The 15,101-nt window shown below is 45.4% G+C and overlaps 1 long non-coding RNA gene across 1 annotated transcript in view; it reads left to right on the plus strand.

Moving 5' to 3' along the window:
• LOC149859023 (uncharacterized) overlaps positions 1 to 15,101 on the plus strand; it is a 98,537-nt gene extending 83,436 nt beyond the window's left edge. Inside the window, exons 2-4 of the long non-coding RNA XR_016443985.1 lie at positions 11,688 to 11,777; positions 14,683 to 14,821; positions 15,036 to 15,101. This is a non-coding gene — a long non-coding RNA (uncharacterized LOC149859023). The remainder of the gene's footprint in view (positions 1 to 11,687; positions 11,778 to 14,682; positions 14,822 to 15,035) is intronic.

A 15,101-nucleotide genomic window follows, 5' to 3' on the forward strand; every position in this document is an offset into this window, starting at 1 on the left:
TGCTGCTGGGCATGTGAAAAAAGCAGGACCTCGTGGCAGGCATCACCACCTCCTCCTCGCCACTGCCAGGCCTTCTCGCTGCGGCTGCCTGGAGCCTATGCCAGAGCTGCCCTGTGGCTCCTTCCCGCTGGGTGTGGGGGCCCCGGGGGGACGCTGATGGAGATGGGGAGGAGACCCCGGTGTAGGCTCCAGACAGCAGCAAGGAGGAGGCGACTGCACCTGCCGCCGGGGGCTGCTTTTCCCAGCACCCAGCAGCAGCTTCTGCCCAGGCTCCACCGCCGCCAAAGCCGGGCAGCAGCTCCAGCCCCTCCTTGGGGTGTGCATATTTCCAGTGCTGTCAGCTGAAGTCCCCGGCATCCCATCAGCCACTTGTTCTGATGCCCAGCTCCTTGGCTAACAACGGGGATGTGTTTTCTGCCCTCCGGCATGATGGCAAACCCTTTCCCTGCTCCTTTCTGACAAGCTCTGGAGCCTCTGAACACTTTCTGCTTCCAGGCTCTGTTTGTCCTGGGAATCCTTCACCCACCCCTCTACCAGTGTTTACATGGTTATCTGTGTTGCTTTCTTTCTCGGCTTGCTCATACTTTCCCTTCTCTCTCCTCCAACTCTCCTACTCCCACCATGGCAAAGTAATTCAAATTGCTTGTTTATCTGTAATTTTTTTTTCTTCACCACAATGTGCTTTCCAGAGGCCCAGTCACCCAGGGAAAAACAAGGTATTTTTTCCAAATTTTCTAGACATTGACTATTTCAATTCTGAGGCAAGGCCCAAGGAGTCATCCCCACTTCAGCATCTTTGTGCCTGATCCACCTTCTATTCCAGGAAAGGGGGAGAATATCACTGCAGTGTCCCAAGACTGTGGCAGGAACTAGATTGTGACAGAAGAGCTCCCTTCTGGCCCCTGGGTCTCTTCCTGGTGCAGGGACAGGTGATCTGGCTACAGTATGGAACAACTGGATGCTGAATTAAGACCACTGCCATTCCCTGCCCCAACCCCTCGGTCCTCACTAGTCTGCACCAAGTTGGCTGTCTGCCCCATGAGCAGCCAATGTGTCCCCTGCATAGGGAAAATTAACTGACTTGAACAATGCAACTTCAGACCTGTTTTTGATGCATTGTCAACTTGTCTTTCCTTAAATGTCCTGAACTGCCTTGAATTGGAGCGAGTGTATATTAAACCGCTAACTCATAATGTTTGGCAATAACCCAACCAACTGTGGCCAAATTCGGAAAAGGCCCAGAACGTAGCAAGGCTGCCAAACCAGATGTGGGACCCAGGAGCCCTCCACCAAAAACTGCAGGAGAAACTTTCAGATGCTTCCAGGATGAGCACAGGGCAGCAGAAGTCTTGAGCTTTCGTTCGGCTTTTGCGGCAAAGCTGGTGACGCATCTCGTTAGCTGAAGGGGCTCACTGTACAATGCTGAGAGCTGAATGCAATTCCCAGGTTTCCATCCGAGTTGTGTTGTGAGTACAAAAAACCCCAAAGGGCTGCAAAACCAAAGGAGTCAAAGGCACTTGCAAGGGCCAACAGGGTAAGCAGTCATCACTGATCTTTTGCTCTAGATTCATTATAGTGAAATCTATACGTGTTCCCTCTTTACAGGCTATCCTGAAGGTTGGCTCTGGTTGCACGTTTCCGTATCGGTTGCCCACATCCACATGCAGATGCCAACAGCTGCCACTGACTAAACCGCACAAAATGTTGGTTCTTCTTCATTTGTCAAAGCAGCAAGTTCCACAGTGCTCAGCTCTTGTACCTATTGAGGATGAGCCCAATTCTGCCACACTTACCTACCATGTACCCTGTATGCCACAAACAGTCCTGTTTGAGAAGGGGAAATGCAGCAGAGTCTGGCACTAAACTGCTATGCAAATATTTTTTTTTCCCTTCAGCAGAACTATGATACAGCTGATGTCCACCTCTTCATATCCTATAGCCACAGATGAACTGGTATTGTGAATAAACCCTGGATTAATCTATAACAAAGGCGAATTCTGTAAAATCCCAGGCTGTACCAGGAATTGCCCACATCTGTTATTTCCACTTGAAATTGTGCATTGTGGTCTGTCCTGGAGTTTTGCATCTCCCCTGAAATTAGCCTGGGACACTGCCTCATCGAGTGCAGTTCTCAAAGGCAAATCAGGGCCATGCATTTTTGGGAGGGTATTAATTAACCCTTGACATGTGACTGCTCACAGCACCTGCAGACTTTAACATTGTGTAACATTCCTTAAAATTAACATGTGCAAAGTGTAAAGTGTAACTGCCCCCAAAGGTGTACCCCATTAGGGAGAAACCACACAGAACCATGTTAAGGTCTCCAATCATTAAAACATACATTTTTTTAATACACAATATCTGAAAATCGTTTTCTCTAATTATTTATCTGTTTTGATCTTACTCATAAAGGGGGGTGGTACGGTGTCTACAGCAAGCTTCATCAAAGAGCAGAGGTGTACACATTGGCAGCTGCACACCCAAGGCAGCACCATCTGTTGTGATGCTGATCGCAGCAGCACAATCAGCTGCCAATGAAGTTGTAGCTATTTTTATGCCGCTCCATAAAGGCAGCACTCAGGGAAACTGCCCTGTTCACTCCCCCTCGGTTACACTACTGTTCAGGAGGGCTTCAAAATGCATTCAGACAGACAAGGAATTAGATCATCAGGCAATGTAAAACAACATTTGAACTCAGTAGAGCTTCATCCATTTAAAGCAGCTAAGGATCCAGTCCTGAGATCTAGGTGGAATAAAACTACCCATTGACTTCTGGATATATTCTTATGTAGCATCATTAAATTAATTTGTCAGAAACTGCCATGCATTACCCATGTTGAATAATACTGTACTTGTAAAAATGAATATATCTACCCCAATGGGACATATGCGGTTAAGCTATTACTTCCTATGACAAAAGTCTGTAGGATTGATTTCTGCATAGGTGCTATATATATAGTATATAAATGTATTATACATGAATGCACAGATAAATCCATTTTCTTAACGATGAGACACTACCTTCCTATAGATATACTATAATGAGAGGACAGATATAATATAATGAAAGGCTTTACAAAAGAAAATCAAGATTGCTACAAAACTTCTTAAGGTTCCTGAATAGATATAATTCCTTTAGGCATGGGAATTTGGGGATTTTGAAATCTTTCTATCCATTCTAACCTTGAAATGTTATCTGCCTTGTCTGCCGCCAAGAGCTTCTTTGATCTGTTGGGTTTCATCATTTCTTTGGGAGCTACTTGCTGTCTCTTTCTCCCATAGCATTGTTTGATTTTTAATATCCCTAGACCAGTCAGGCAAGGACCAGTTAGTGCCCAGCAGATCTGGTACTCATCTGTGTTCTACACACATCCAAAAAGCTGCTTCATACCTGTCCCAGAAGTTGTATTTTGATGCATCCATTTATTTATTGTTGTGGGCAGGAAGAAGCATAGGCAGTGCTATGGATGGCAGGAGCAAAGTTCAACCTACAGAAAAACACAATCTTCTCTTTCGGGACAATTCTATTTCTTGAAACTGTCATGATCAGCCTTTTGGTTTGAAGATCGTACAAAAAAAAAAGAGAGAAAACTCTGCTAGCCAAATCTACAATCACAAACCAAGTAGACTGGGTTTTCTTTGCCCTGCTAGTTGTGGTTACATGCATCTAATTGCAGGCTATCTATTTTAGAGCGTGGAAAAGGAAATACCTACCCGACTAACACTTGTACCATATTTAGACCCCATCTGCATAGAGAGGTTACTCAACTCCCAGCTGTTCCTGGACCACCAGTGAATAGTTAAAAGGGTGCCCGTGAGAAAGGGATGAGACCATTTCATGGATGATAGATCTTTTCATAGTTCTTAAAAAGATCAGTCAGGGATGTGGCCCCAGCATCTCTATAAACATATGAAGGTAGAGGGTATTTCACTCCAGATATACCTAATTCACTGCTCTCGCTCTAAAGTATCCACTGCTACCACTGTCAGAGGCAGGATGCTCGGCTAGATGTACCAGTAGCCTGGTCCAGTACAGCATTTCTCAAGTGGTCTGCAGATGACCATTTGGGAATTTCCACTTGGGGAATGGAAGCTGACTTCCTGCCCTTCGGGCGGGGGGCTGGACTCAATGATCTTCCAAGGTCCCTTCCAGCCCTAACATCTATGAAATCTATGAAACAAGAGAACAAGCTCAGTGGAAACACAGGGTCTCCGCACTTCTCAGGAGCAAGGCTATCATCTACTTTGCACCAGTCAGAAGGCAAGAAAGTTCTGCCTTCCTACTACAGAACAGCCAAGGATGCAAGGCGGAGGCACAGCTCCATTTAGTCATCCAGGCACAGCCAAAGGATGGCTGGAAATAGGTGCCCGAGAACGTGAGGACAGCAGGGAATGAAAATAAGGGTTAGCAATTTTTGCCGTCTCACTTATCTCCTCCAAACATGATATTTAGTCAACCTCATCTCCTGAAAGTTTCACATCCATCCGATGGACTTTTCCTGGGGTCATACCAGTACCATCAGCCAGCCTCAGGCTCACTGGGAAGTTTCAACAACTCAGGGTGACATATAGACAAGCCTGCTCGGTGGTTCAGATCCATGCAGCGACAGCAACATGAGCCGGGGCTGGGTTCCTGTGGTGTGTGGGCCTGGCGTGATTATGTTGCACTGTTCTGAGGAGCACTTATAGGCTATTTGGAAAAAGCGTTTAAGAAAACTAATGTTTTTGTTAGTTCCCTATTTTCAGCTTGTTACAAACCCAAGCACAGAGACATAATTAGACACCTGCTTCCTTTGCTACATGCACACGTGCTTGTGGTGGGGGTGATGAGATCTGGGAGCTGAGTTGTGTGATGCAAGCTTGCTATAAAAAAGCATTCATTAAGGTTTTCTTAACCCATCTGTAAAACGTCCAGGCCTCCCACTGTCTAGGCCCCCATGGCCGGGTCCTTGGTTCAGAGAGAGCATCTTTGAACTGAGCCACCTTCACAGGTTTTGAGACTAGCTTGAATCATTCATGCTAGCTGTGATAAAGGGCCATCGTAGAGATACAGCAGGTCGTAGGCTGGATGGAGATACACAGTTGGAGCTCTCTGGGTTGGGCGCAGAAGCTACTATCCTTCACCCTGTTAGTAAATAAAAGCATTTTGCCAACACTTGAGATCCCTGTTTTCTTGAGAATGCAGAACCGTCCTGCAAGCCCTCACCTGAGGATCCCAAAATAAAGCTGTCAGGGGGTTGACGTGTAACGTCTTTGCAGAGGTGAAAAAGGATTCCTCTCCATTTCGGCATTGCCCAATTGGCCTAGTGCATTGGGGGATAAGGGTGCTACTTTCTTTGAGGTTTCAAATATCATCTGTTCCCCAGTAACTGATACCAGAATGAATGGACCGATGGCCTGACCGTATCAACTCAGCTGTATAACTCCAGCATCAATGAGAAGATTTTTTTTCCCCCAAGCAGAAGTTATTTTCTCTTGAATAAGATGATGCTGATGTGTTGTTTCTTTATTCTTGCATTTGCCCCAGTGAAGCAAACACTCAGGCCCACAAGTTTCACAACATGCATTTTATAGGAGAAAAAAAAAATGAAATGAAAACTTCTCCTCCAGATGCAGCCCTCCTAAAATTAGGCTGGGGTTTACTAGACGCATCGACTTCACGCTGAGTTACTTTCTGTGTTAAAAAAATATTATTGTTTACCTAACTGTTCTTCGGTGAGAAATGGGTGTCTGTTTCTTTAAACGGAGAGAGCTGAAGGCAGACAGAGCGGCTCCCGTCTTGTTTGCAGCCTAAGCGGCGGGGGGAGAGAAGAGTGCATCCTGTTGTTGAGTAGAAAGAGGCAGACAGACAGGAGGAAAGGGTCAGCTTCAGTCTCAGAAATGGAGGGGAGCAAGGCTTGGTTTCCCTGATGGAGGGCTGCAAAAAGTATTGCCCCCCCCCCCACACCCACCCACCCGCAGCTCATTTTTAAGCCGAAACCCTGAGTTTTTCCAGTGCAGCCCAAGATAAAATAGGTTTATTTGTGACAAGAGAGCTTTCTTCAGCCCAGCTCTGCAGGGAGCTGTATTTCTGTATAATGGAAGGGTCACGGCAGACCCAGGCATTTGCAAAGATTTTATCCAGAGAACGGTATTATGACTTCCAGAATTTAAGTCTCAACTTGTTTAAGCTCTTGGAGGATTAAAAAGACGACAACGAAGAACAGTCCCTCTGCATGTCAGATTGGTGCATGGGGATTTGGGGTTTGGATGGGACATGGTTCAAGACAGTCCTAGGGCCCAGAGGTAGGGGAAAGCTGGGGATTGCTATCTGAAAAAGATTGTCATCATCCCTCCCTGGGGCACACGTGTACCTCCAGTCTCTCGCTTCCAATTAGCATCGCGGCTACAACACTAGTCTACCTCCACTATGAAAAGCCAAAATTGTAAAGCCCAGCACAACCTGCTGAGATTCGGTTTCCACCCCAAAGCCATAAATGAGCCATTGAGTTCACATGAAAGTCTGCCTAAACTTTGTTCCTTTGCTGGCCTCATCCTGCTCACTCAAAATCCAACCCAGGTCTCCCTGCTAATTGACTCCCTGAGGTTGTCACTACCACAGACTCCCTGCAGCTTCACTCCCTGTGCTCCAAAAGGCCGAAGAGCCTGGTCCTAGTTCTGGATTTAGCAAGGAAGCGCAGATGCTTCAGTCCAGCTTGAGGTTTGTCCCCAAATCCCGTTGAAATGTGTATGTGTATTACCCTTTCTTCCAGAATGGCAGGGGCCTTTATTCCTCACAGCATGCAGCTCTTCATACCCATCGATTGCATGTATGCAGACTGTGCTGCACCTGGGATCCAGGCAGCTGGAACCTTGATTTGCACATACAGGTCTTGCGTCTAAATCTGAATTATTTCTGAGTGTCTAATATTGGGCCAGCAAGGGTCAAGGCTCGGTTAAGATCTTTTTGAAACAGAAGCGACAGGTATATACATGTGTAGGGCTTCGAATGCAGTCACCTTTGAATGTCAACTCTTTCTGCCAATCTGAGCAAAATTAAGATGTCTTAATGCTATTAACATAATCATAGCATTAAATCCACCAGTGCATCTTTCCAATCGAAAAGTTTTTCCCTCAGCATTAAGGTTGTGCATTTATCATGACCGTGTCCCTAAGATTTGGAAATTAAAGTCTGAAGATCATGGTAGTCATTAGGGTCGTAATCACGGGCCCTCATTAGGACTGGCATTGACAATCGAGGCCGTGAATGTCAAAGGGACTTAATGTGCACAGTGCAACCAAAGACACTGAGCCTGCATGATGAACAGGACTCCCAGACTCCATGCCTGCAAGAAACAAATTCAGGACCTAGAAGCGAACAGCCCCACCTGCCAGGATTGCAGTTAGCCATTGAAAGACCACAGGAACGATATGGCAACAATGCATTTGTCAAGTCCAGCACCATGATCAAGCTGACGGCTTCTGCCAAAGTCCTGTAGCTGATTTAGGTGGAGTCAGTCATGGCACTCTACAAAGTGCCAGGCAAAAGTTTCTCTTTTGCTGATCCCCACAACAGGACCCCCTGACAAGCCACAGGTGATTGGTGGTGACTTGAGTTGTCACAGCACACAAGCTACAATACGGAAACTCAGCAACTATTCAAGGAAAGCAGAGCCACAGCAAACCAACTGGGTCATTGGTTGAGCTTAAATGGGCATGTGCCGAATAGATAACCAAACTTAACAGAATAGTTAAATGGGCATGTGCCGAATAGATAACCAAACTTTACCAGTACCCTCACAATCCTGCGTACCCTGACCTGACCTGTTCACAAAAGCTTTTGTATGACTCTTATTATCTCCTTGAAGAACAACCTCAGGGAGTCAATTAGCAGGGAGACCTGGGTTGGATTTTGAGTGAGCAGGAAAGCCACAGGCCTAGACCACCTCTGGATAAAACAAATTAGGCTTTCTGGCCCTAAAAGCCACAACTGGCTTCTTCATCTTGACAACTTTGTTCAGCTATTTGCAAAATGCCAAAACTGACAGCCGGCCTGAATATCGTTAGGCCTTGAATCAGGGATATTGCCACCACAAGTCAAGAGCCTTCAACCTATCTGCTTTTTGTGCCGTACATACAAGCTGTTCGAAAGGCTCATACCAAACCATATCCCACTATAAACTGAGAAGAGGCAGGTCCCAAAGCATTCACACACAAGCCAGGTGACCCAATTTTAGGCAACATATTGAAGATTGAGCACAGGAACTGGATTTGTAGTTCTGTCAGGCATATGTGATCCCATCAATCAGGAGCAGCTACTTGCAAGCCAGTCCTTCCTCCAGGCAGCATGTTGGCCCTGCCACTGGTTAACAATATACCAGTGACCAGGCAACTGTCCTGGGTACCAGGTGTGTCACATATGCCAACAACTTTGGTGCAACAGCTCAAGGGAAGGACTCTCACCTCCTACATGTAATTTAGCTATCTCTGTCCAAAAGGGGTAATGGCTGAGTTCACATATATGACTGTGGAAATCGTGAATTTGTATGACACCAACCCGCAGACTCCTTAGAGCAGAGACTCTTGCTGTGTTTGTATGGCACCCAGCACTGTGAGGCCTCAGTCCTTCTTCAGGACATGGCACTCGCATAATACAAAAATCCATGCAGATAGGAAGGTGAACAAAGGGTGAATAAGCTATTACCTAGCAGACATCTTTGGCTTTCCTTCTCTCGTTTTCTTTCTCACTGTAGCTTTGTTGCTGGAGTTTCATGCGTTTTCTTTTCTTTTTTATTCCAGTCTGATTTGGGAAGTTGTGATCTAATAAACTGTATTTTTTCCATGTCTTTCAATTGAGTGTTTCACTTTCCTGCATGTTCATTTTACTGCGTGGAGGATGCGAGTGCAATTATATTCTCATTCCATGTAGCCTAGCCTTTCCATGAGGATGTGCATCCTGCTTCTGGAAGTCTGAATCTGCAGGTAATGATCTCTTTAGACCAGGGGCTTTTGACTTGTGGTTTGCAGACTCCTATGTCTAAGCGGTCCGCAGAAGATGACCAGGATCCATCAAAAGTACAGGGTCTTCATAAAGTCCTTGTGCACTTTTAAACATTAATAACTTAGGTTGTGCACAAGGACTTCATGAAGACCGTCTGTGAATACCCACATTTACGATTCAAAGGGGTCAGCACCTCTGTTTCAAATTTCCAAAGGGGTCCACAAATGAAAAAAGTTTAAAAAGCATTTCTTTATACACACTCTTTTGCTATCAGAGTTCTGTATTTCATCAGCAAAGCTATTTGTACAGATAGAGCAGCTTTAAAAGCAGAGGAGTAGATTTCATAGATTTCATAGACATTAGGGCTGGAAGGGACCTCGGGAGATCATCGAGTCCAGCCCCCTGCCCAAAGGGCAGGAAGTCAGCTGGGGTCGTAGGATCCCAGCAAGATAAGCATCCAATTTGCTCTTGAAGGTGTTCAATGTAGGTGCTTGAACCACCTCCGCTAGCAGGCTGTTCCAGACCTTGGGGGCTCGGACAGTAAAGAAATTCTTCCTTATGTCCAGCCTGAAGCGGTCTTGCAGGAGTTTGTGACCGTTCGACCTTGTCATCCCTTGGGGCGCTCTGGTGAACAGATGTTCCCCCAGATCCTGGTGGCCATCAGATCGCCCCTGAGCCTGTGCTTTTCCAGGCTAAAGAGTCCCGTGGCTCTCAGCCTGTCGTCGTAAGGTCTGTTTTCCTGCCCTCTGATCATGCACGTGGCTCTCCTCTCGACTCTCTCAAGCTTCAGATTAACTGAGTGTCTTTCAACACCCATCACCCTTGCCCAGTCAGCACCCCCCGCCCCACCCCAGGCTGGCACCCTAGGGCCATGGCCTCCTCCCACCCCCTAGCTGGTCCGCCACCAGCCCCTAGCCAGCCATGAGCCTCAGACAATGAAAAAAGAAAAGGCCTTTGACATTGGACAGGAGATGTTTCATTGTCTGAGGATAAATAACCCAGCAGTCCTAAGTCATTTCAGTAGCTATGTCACATGTGGCTGGAAGGATTTCCTCTTTAATTTCCTCCCTGTTTTTCTCCTTAATGCATCCTTTGCAATGGTAGACCAACATTTTTCTTCTATGTCCCATTCCAAATGATGCCAGGAGGGGGACAGGGAGTGGTTTGCTTGCCCTTTTCTCTGAAGAAAGACCTGGGTAGACTCCCAGATCCAGACTGAAATGTCTGAGGTGACCCATTTCCATAAGATCCTAAACAAAAAATTACAGGTTGAAATTTCCAGTTCCAGCTCCAGGATTGAATCCAACAACTGGAAAAGATATTAGAAATCACAACCCCAAATATTTCCTGGGTCTTTCAAGTGTTCGGATTTGTGCTGCATCCTAAGCCAAAGACAAAGGCAGGCAGACAGGTTAAAAAAGCAGTTTTCTCTTTGCAGAGACACTCTACATCACGTTAGTCCTCTCACACTTTTTTAATGTAAAAAGAAGCACACCTTTTCGATAAAAGATGAAGAGCATTTTTAACAAAAGTTGCATTTTTAATGAAAGTCCAACTCTGCAGTACACGAAACAGTACACGAAGCCTCTCTCTGCTGATTATACAAGCTCTGAAAATCTCCCAGTCATTGAAAGAGGCCGGATGTCACTGCACTCTTGTAGATTAGCTGTCTGAACAGAGGGACAAGAGTTACCAGGTTGTCTCCTCTCCCCACCCAGGCCACTCCAGGTAAGTATATGTGAAAGCAAGGAACACAGCTAGTTGCAGGGTTCCTGATGCTGCCTATCTGATGTATCAGTTTTCCTCATTAAAACAAATCTCTGATGTAGCTAAACAAATGATCATGCATGAAGAAGACAGATCTGAAGTCTAAGACCGGGATGTAAAAGAAAAGAGAACGAAGACCTCAGTTCAGTGGTCACCGCTGTTCTGACTGAAGAAGGGCTGAAGGACTTGGCCTCCCTGTGATTTAAATATACCTCTCTTGCCCCCTTGTCACCAGCTAGACCAGTGGTGGGCAAAATGCGGCCCGCGGGCCAGATGCAGCCCGCAAGTCCAGTCTATCTGGCCTGCGGGGCCCCTAAAAAATTTAGAAAATTAATATTAATCTGCCTGTCATGTGGCCCTCAATGGCTTGCTAAAACTCAGTAGGCGGCCCTCCACCCCAAATAATTGCCTGCCCCGATCTAGGCATTGTGTGGGCTTATTGCTCCGGTAACATTTTGTGCGTGTCCGTGAAATAGCGAGCAGATAAGTGGGAACTACAGCTAAAGAAGGCTGAGACCAAGCCCCTTTGTAACTTGGCTTTGTCTCTGTGTTATATATTCATAGCACTTGTTAAACGTCACTCAAACATTCCCCCAAGGGGCAGCAAACCCCATTATTTTACTTCAGCGAGAAAATTAAAAGCATTCGCAAATGCTGTTCCAGGTTCTGTCTGTATTTGATGCATGTCATCACTTGGAAACTTGTGTTTGGTTTGGGAGGTCTTGTCTTAAAAACGCTATAGCAGAAATGGAAGGAATTCAGGGAAAGCCATGAAAACCATGCCTGGAAAAATCTTCCATAGGAAGAAGGCCTGAGAAGACTGGGACTGTGAAGGTTAGAGTGGAGAGAGAGAAAAGGGAATTGGTACAGGTATGAAGAATAATGAATAGCACAGAGATCATGAACTCACTGCTCCTATCTATACATTATTTTAATAAAGGCATGATCGACTTGTGGAACATATTGTCACATGATATCATGGCGACCAAGAGCTTGCCTGGCTTCAAAAAAAGATTGGACTCTTATATGAGTAAGTAGAACTGATTCAGTTTTATCAATTAAATAAGATAATGTAGTTGTTTGTTACTAAGGGACAGGGACACTCCTGCTACCATCAGAGACAGGGTGTCATTCCCAACTCTCCTTGCAAAGTGACTGTCTTATCTTAAAGGTATGTTCTTGCTTACACCCGGGCTGCACTACTGTCTGTCTAGGGCCCAATCCTTGAGATGATGAGCATCCTCCTCAGCCCACTATACCATCATGTACCTTGCAGTATCAGGCCTCTAAGTGTTGTCAAAGGGCTGGGAACAAAAGAGCAAGAGCCTGCACCTTCTCCGGTGGGGGTCCACAGCGCTCTGTGCTGCGTGCCCATGCAGAAGGGTAGGGGGCTGTAGCCGGTCTGCAAACTACCCTCTGCAGCCAACCCATATCAGCACAACATGTTCAACGTGGGCAACAGGTGTTGCTGGGCTGCCCCAGCCCATGAGGTACACACAGGATATAAAAAACGTATAGTTACAGAGAGGCTGGTAGCTGCAATATTTTCTTAGTTCAAAAAAATGCTTAAGGCGTTTCAGCTTTTAATTTTACTAGTTGTAGCTGTTCACCTTGCAGAAGCTCACCTTGCAGAAGCTCACCTTGCAGCAGCTCAATGCCTCCAAATGGCACCTAAGAACTGTTTGCAAGCCTGAAACCATTTAAATATTTTAAATGTTTTTTTTCTCCAGCCCTGTGATGGCTACGTAACTTAGTATGAAAGACATTTTTCTCAGAGTCTTTGGGTAGTGCCAATGGATCAGATGTTAAATAGGGAAGGGAAAAAAGAAAAGTTTTGTTCCCTGCCATGGAACTTCTCTGAAGTATCAAATATTAACCCCCAAATCCCCTCCAGGGCTATAGATCTGATGTTAGCAAAACCTCCTGTATCACTGAAAGGCAGTAAAACAGTCAGGATTTAAAAATGAATGACTTCAGGGAGAAAGCTCCATATGTAAAAAAAAAGCTCCATTTCTTCTGCTGGACTGCTCCAAATGAGCTGGACTGCTCAGATCCCCTCCAAATTAAAATATAGACCTGACTTATGTGACTGGGAATATTTACAGAAGAGTCCTACTGGGCTTGCTTGCTTGATTTCCTTTTACTTCGATAGGGACTTTGTTGGATGTAAGACGAGATCTTTGCTTATCCAAATTATAAGATAAAAGCCAATTTCCGATTGGCTGAGCTGAATGTTGGAAAGCTCTGGCCCAGGATACACACTATCCCATGGGGGTGGGATCCCATGCCCTTTCCCAGAAATGACAGCAGGTTTCAGAGTAGAACTGAATGGGGCAGCTCTTATATCTATTGGCTCAGGCTGTGTGCAGACTCAGGCAGGCAATTATACTGATTCACTTTTCCAAGTTTTTCCTTCATTTCTAGAGCACTAGAAATACATTTTCGTTTACATAAGAGCTGAGATTCTGATCATCATGAGACTCCCAAGAGCTGCAGCCCTCTGCCTGAGCCAGTAGCACCTCTGCTTTAAGCCAGCCCAAGCAATAGTTTTAATACCCCTCTGCAGCCAGCTGGCTGCTTCTATAGCAACAAGGAAATGAGGCTCCTTGATTAGTTCTGGTTATTTTAAAAACAATAACATGTTTGAAGACATCTCCTGTTTTAATCTGGCAGCAGACAGAGATCACAGCTCTATTGTATTAGTGCGTCTAATGCTGTGAGTGCGTCTACATGTGCAATTCATGTGGCTGAATATACTCCAACTACTCCCGACATCACCATCTACATGTGCATTGAAGCACCGTCGTTTACTGCACTGCTGGATAGCATTTGTATCCGATGGGACTATCCGGCAGCGCAGTAAATTAGTCTACTGGGCCTTAATTGCTGAGCACGTGTAAAAAGTGATGTTTTACTGCACAGCAAGTTAGTCTGCCGTGCGGTAAAGGGTCTTGTGTAGGTGTGTCCTGTATGTATATAAAGTAACAGAGTCCCTATCCCACAAATAATTAACCCCTCCAGTAACTTTGCTCCTGTTACATTCAGGAGTGCAATTGCTCATGACATCCCGGAGGATTCTTTTTCTAAACTCGAGATCAACCTTGAAGTGCCTAGGTATTTTTGAATTGAGGATGTTTCCTCATTGTGTTGTTTGAAGAGCTGCCTTTGCTGTGACCTGATACTTTTTGATCCAGGCTACAGAAAATGGCATAATATAGCATAACACAGCACAGGAAACAGCATGACAAATACCAAATAGTATCAAGTAGAACAGTATCGACTAGCAGAGCACGGCAGAGCACAATGTCACTGTGAACAACTCGAAGCCAAGTTGTTGGCCATGTCGTCAGCGCGCATATGAACAAAGCCACATGTCTCCTGATACCGGTAGTGTGCTTTCTTTGCAGGAGGCTGTCCTTATTTAACCCTAGCTACCTGTCCGGGCGCTTCCAGGAACTTTGTGCTTGGTGAACATAACATTTAAAAAGACTTTTTTTTAAGTCAGCGCAGTTTCATTTTTAGAAGAGTGAGACACCGAACACATCCTACTCTGAGTAGGGTTCTTTGATCGGTTGTGATGCTGCATGAATGGTAAATATATCCTCAGACTCAGAGTAAATATTCAATGGCATGTAACTCGGGTATAAAGGAGTAAATTTTACACAAGTTGGCCACAGACGCCTTGTCATTTCCCAGTAAATTAAAGGGTCTTCCATTGGACCTATAAATTCATCATAGTAGTATTCTTCCATGACTACAGAAACAGACGGACCCTGTTTTGATAGAGTGCTCCATTCCCTGCAGATAACAACAACTCCATGCTGTTCGTGTGCATGCCACGGCGCCCATAAATTGAGAACTAAACCTATTTTGTTGCTGCTGCTGCTTGTGATTGTCTTTCTGTTTTACTAACTGGCAATATTTTTTTTCCCCAGAACCTTGATCAGATTCTTTGCCAGAAAAAAGTCTTTGTATGTGTTCACCTCATTAATCACAGGCTTGGAAGCCGTCCCCTGATGCAGAAGCCCTGCAGTCAGACCAGCATCTTCTTCCTCCCACTAAGAAGTAACCATGGTAGGTGCTCAGCATTGTAGCATGTGCCTTACTCCTGTTACAAGCTGCTTCTATGTCCAGACATCTACTCTGTTACACTGATATAAATCTGGTTGAATCCTCTGGTGTAGCACCGGTGTAACTGAGACCTAAATTTGGCCTTCAGTCTTATGTAACATCAGCATCATTTTGCAGAGCCTTATTCAGTCTTGTTATACTTTTCTCTTTCTTTTAGCACTGCCATGGGCAAACCTCGTTTCTGCCTGGCAAGAGACTCCTGGCAGCAGAAGCAGTGCGGGGC

Source organism: Crocodylus siamensis, chromosome 8 (assembly GCF_052110815.1).
Source record: "Crocodylus siamensis isolate JL-2025a chromosome 8, ASM5211081v1, whole genome shotgun sequence".
In the NCBI taxonomy this organism is placed as follows: Eukaryota; Metazoa; Chordata; order Crocodylia; family Crocodylidae; genus Crocodylus; species Crocodylus siamensis.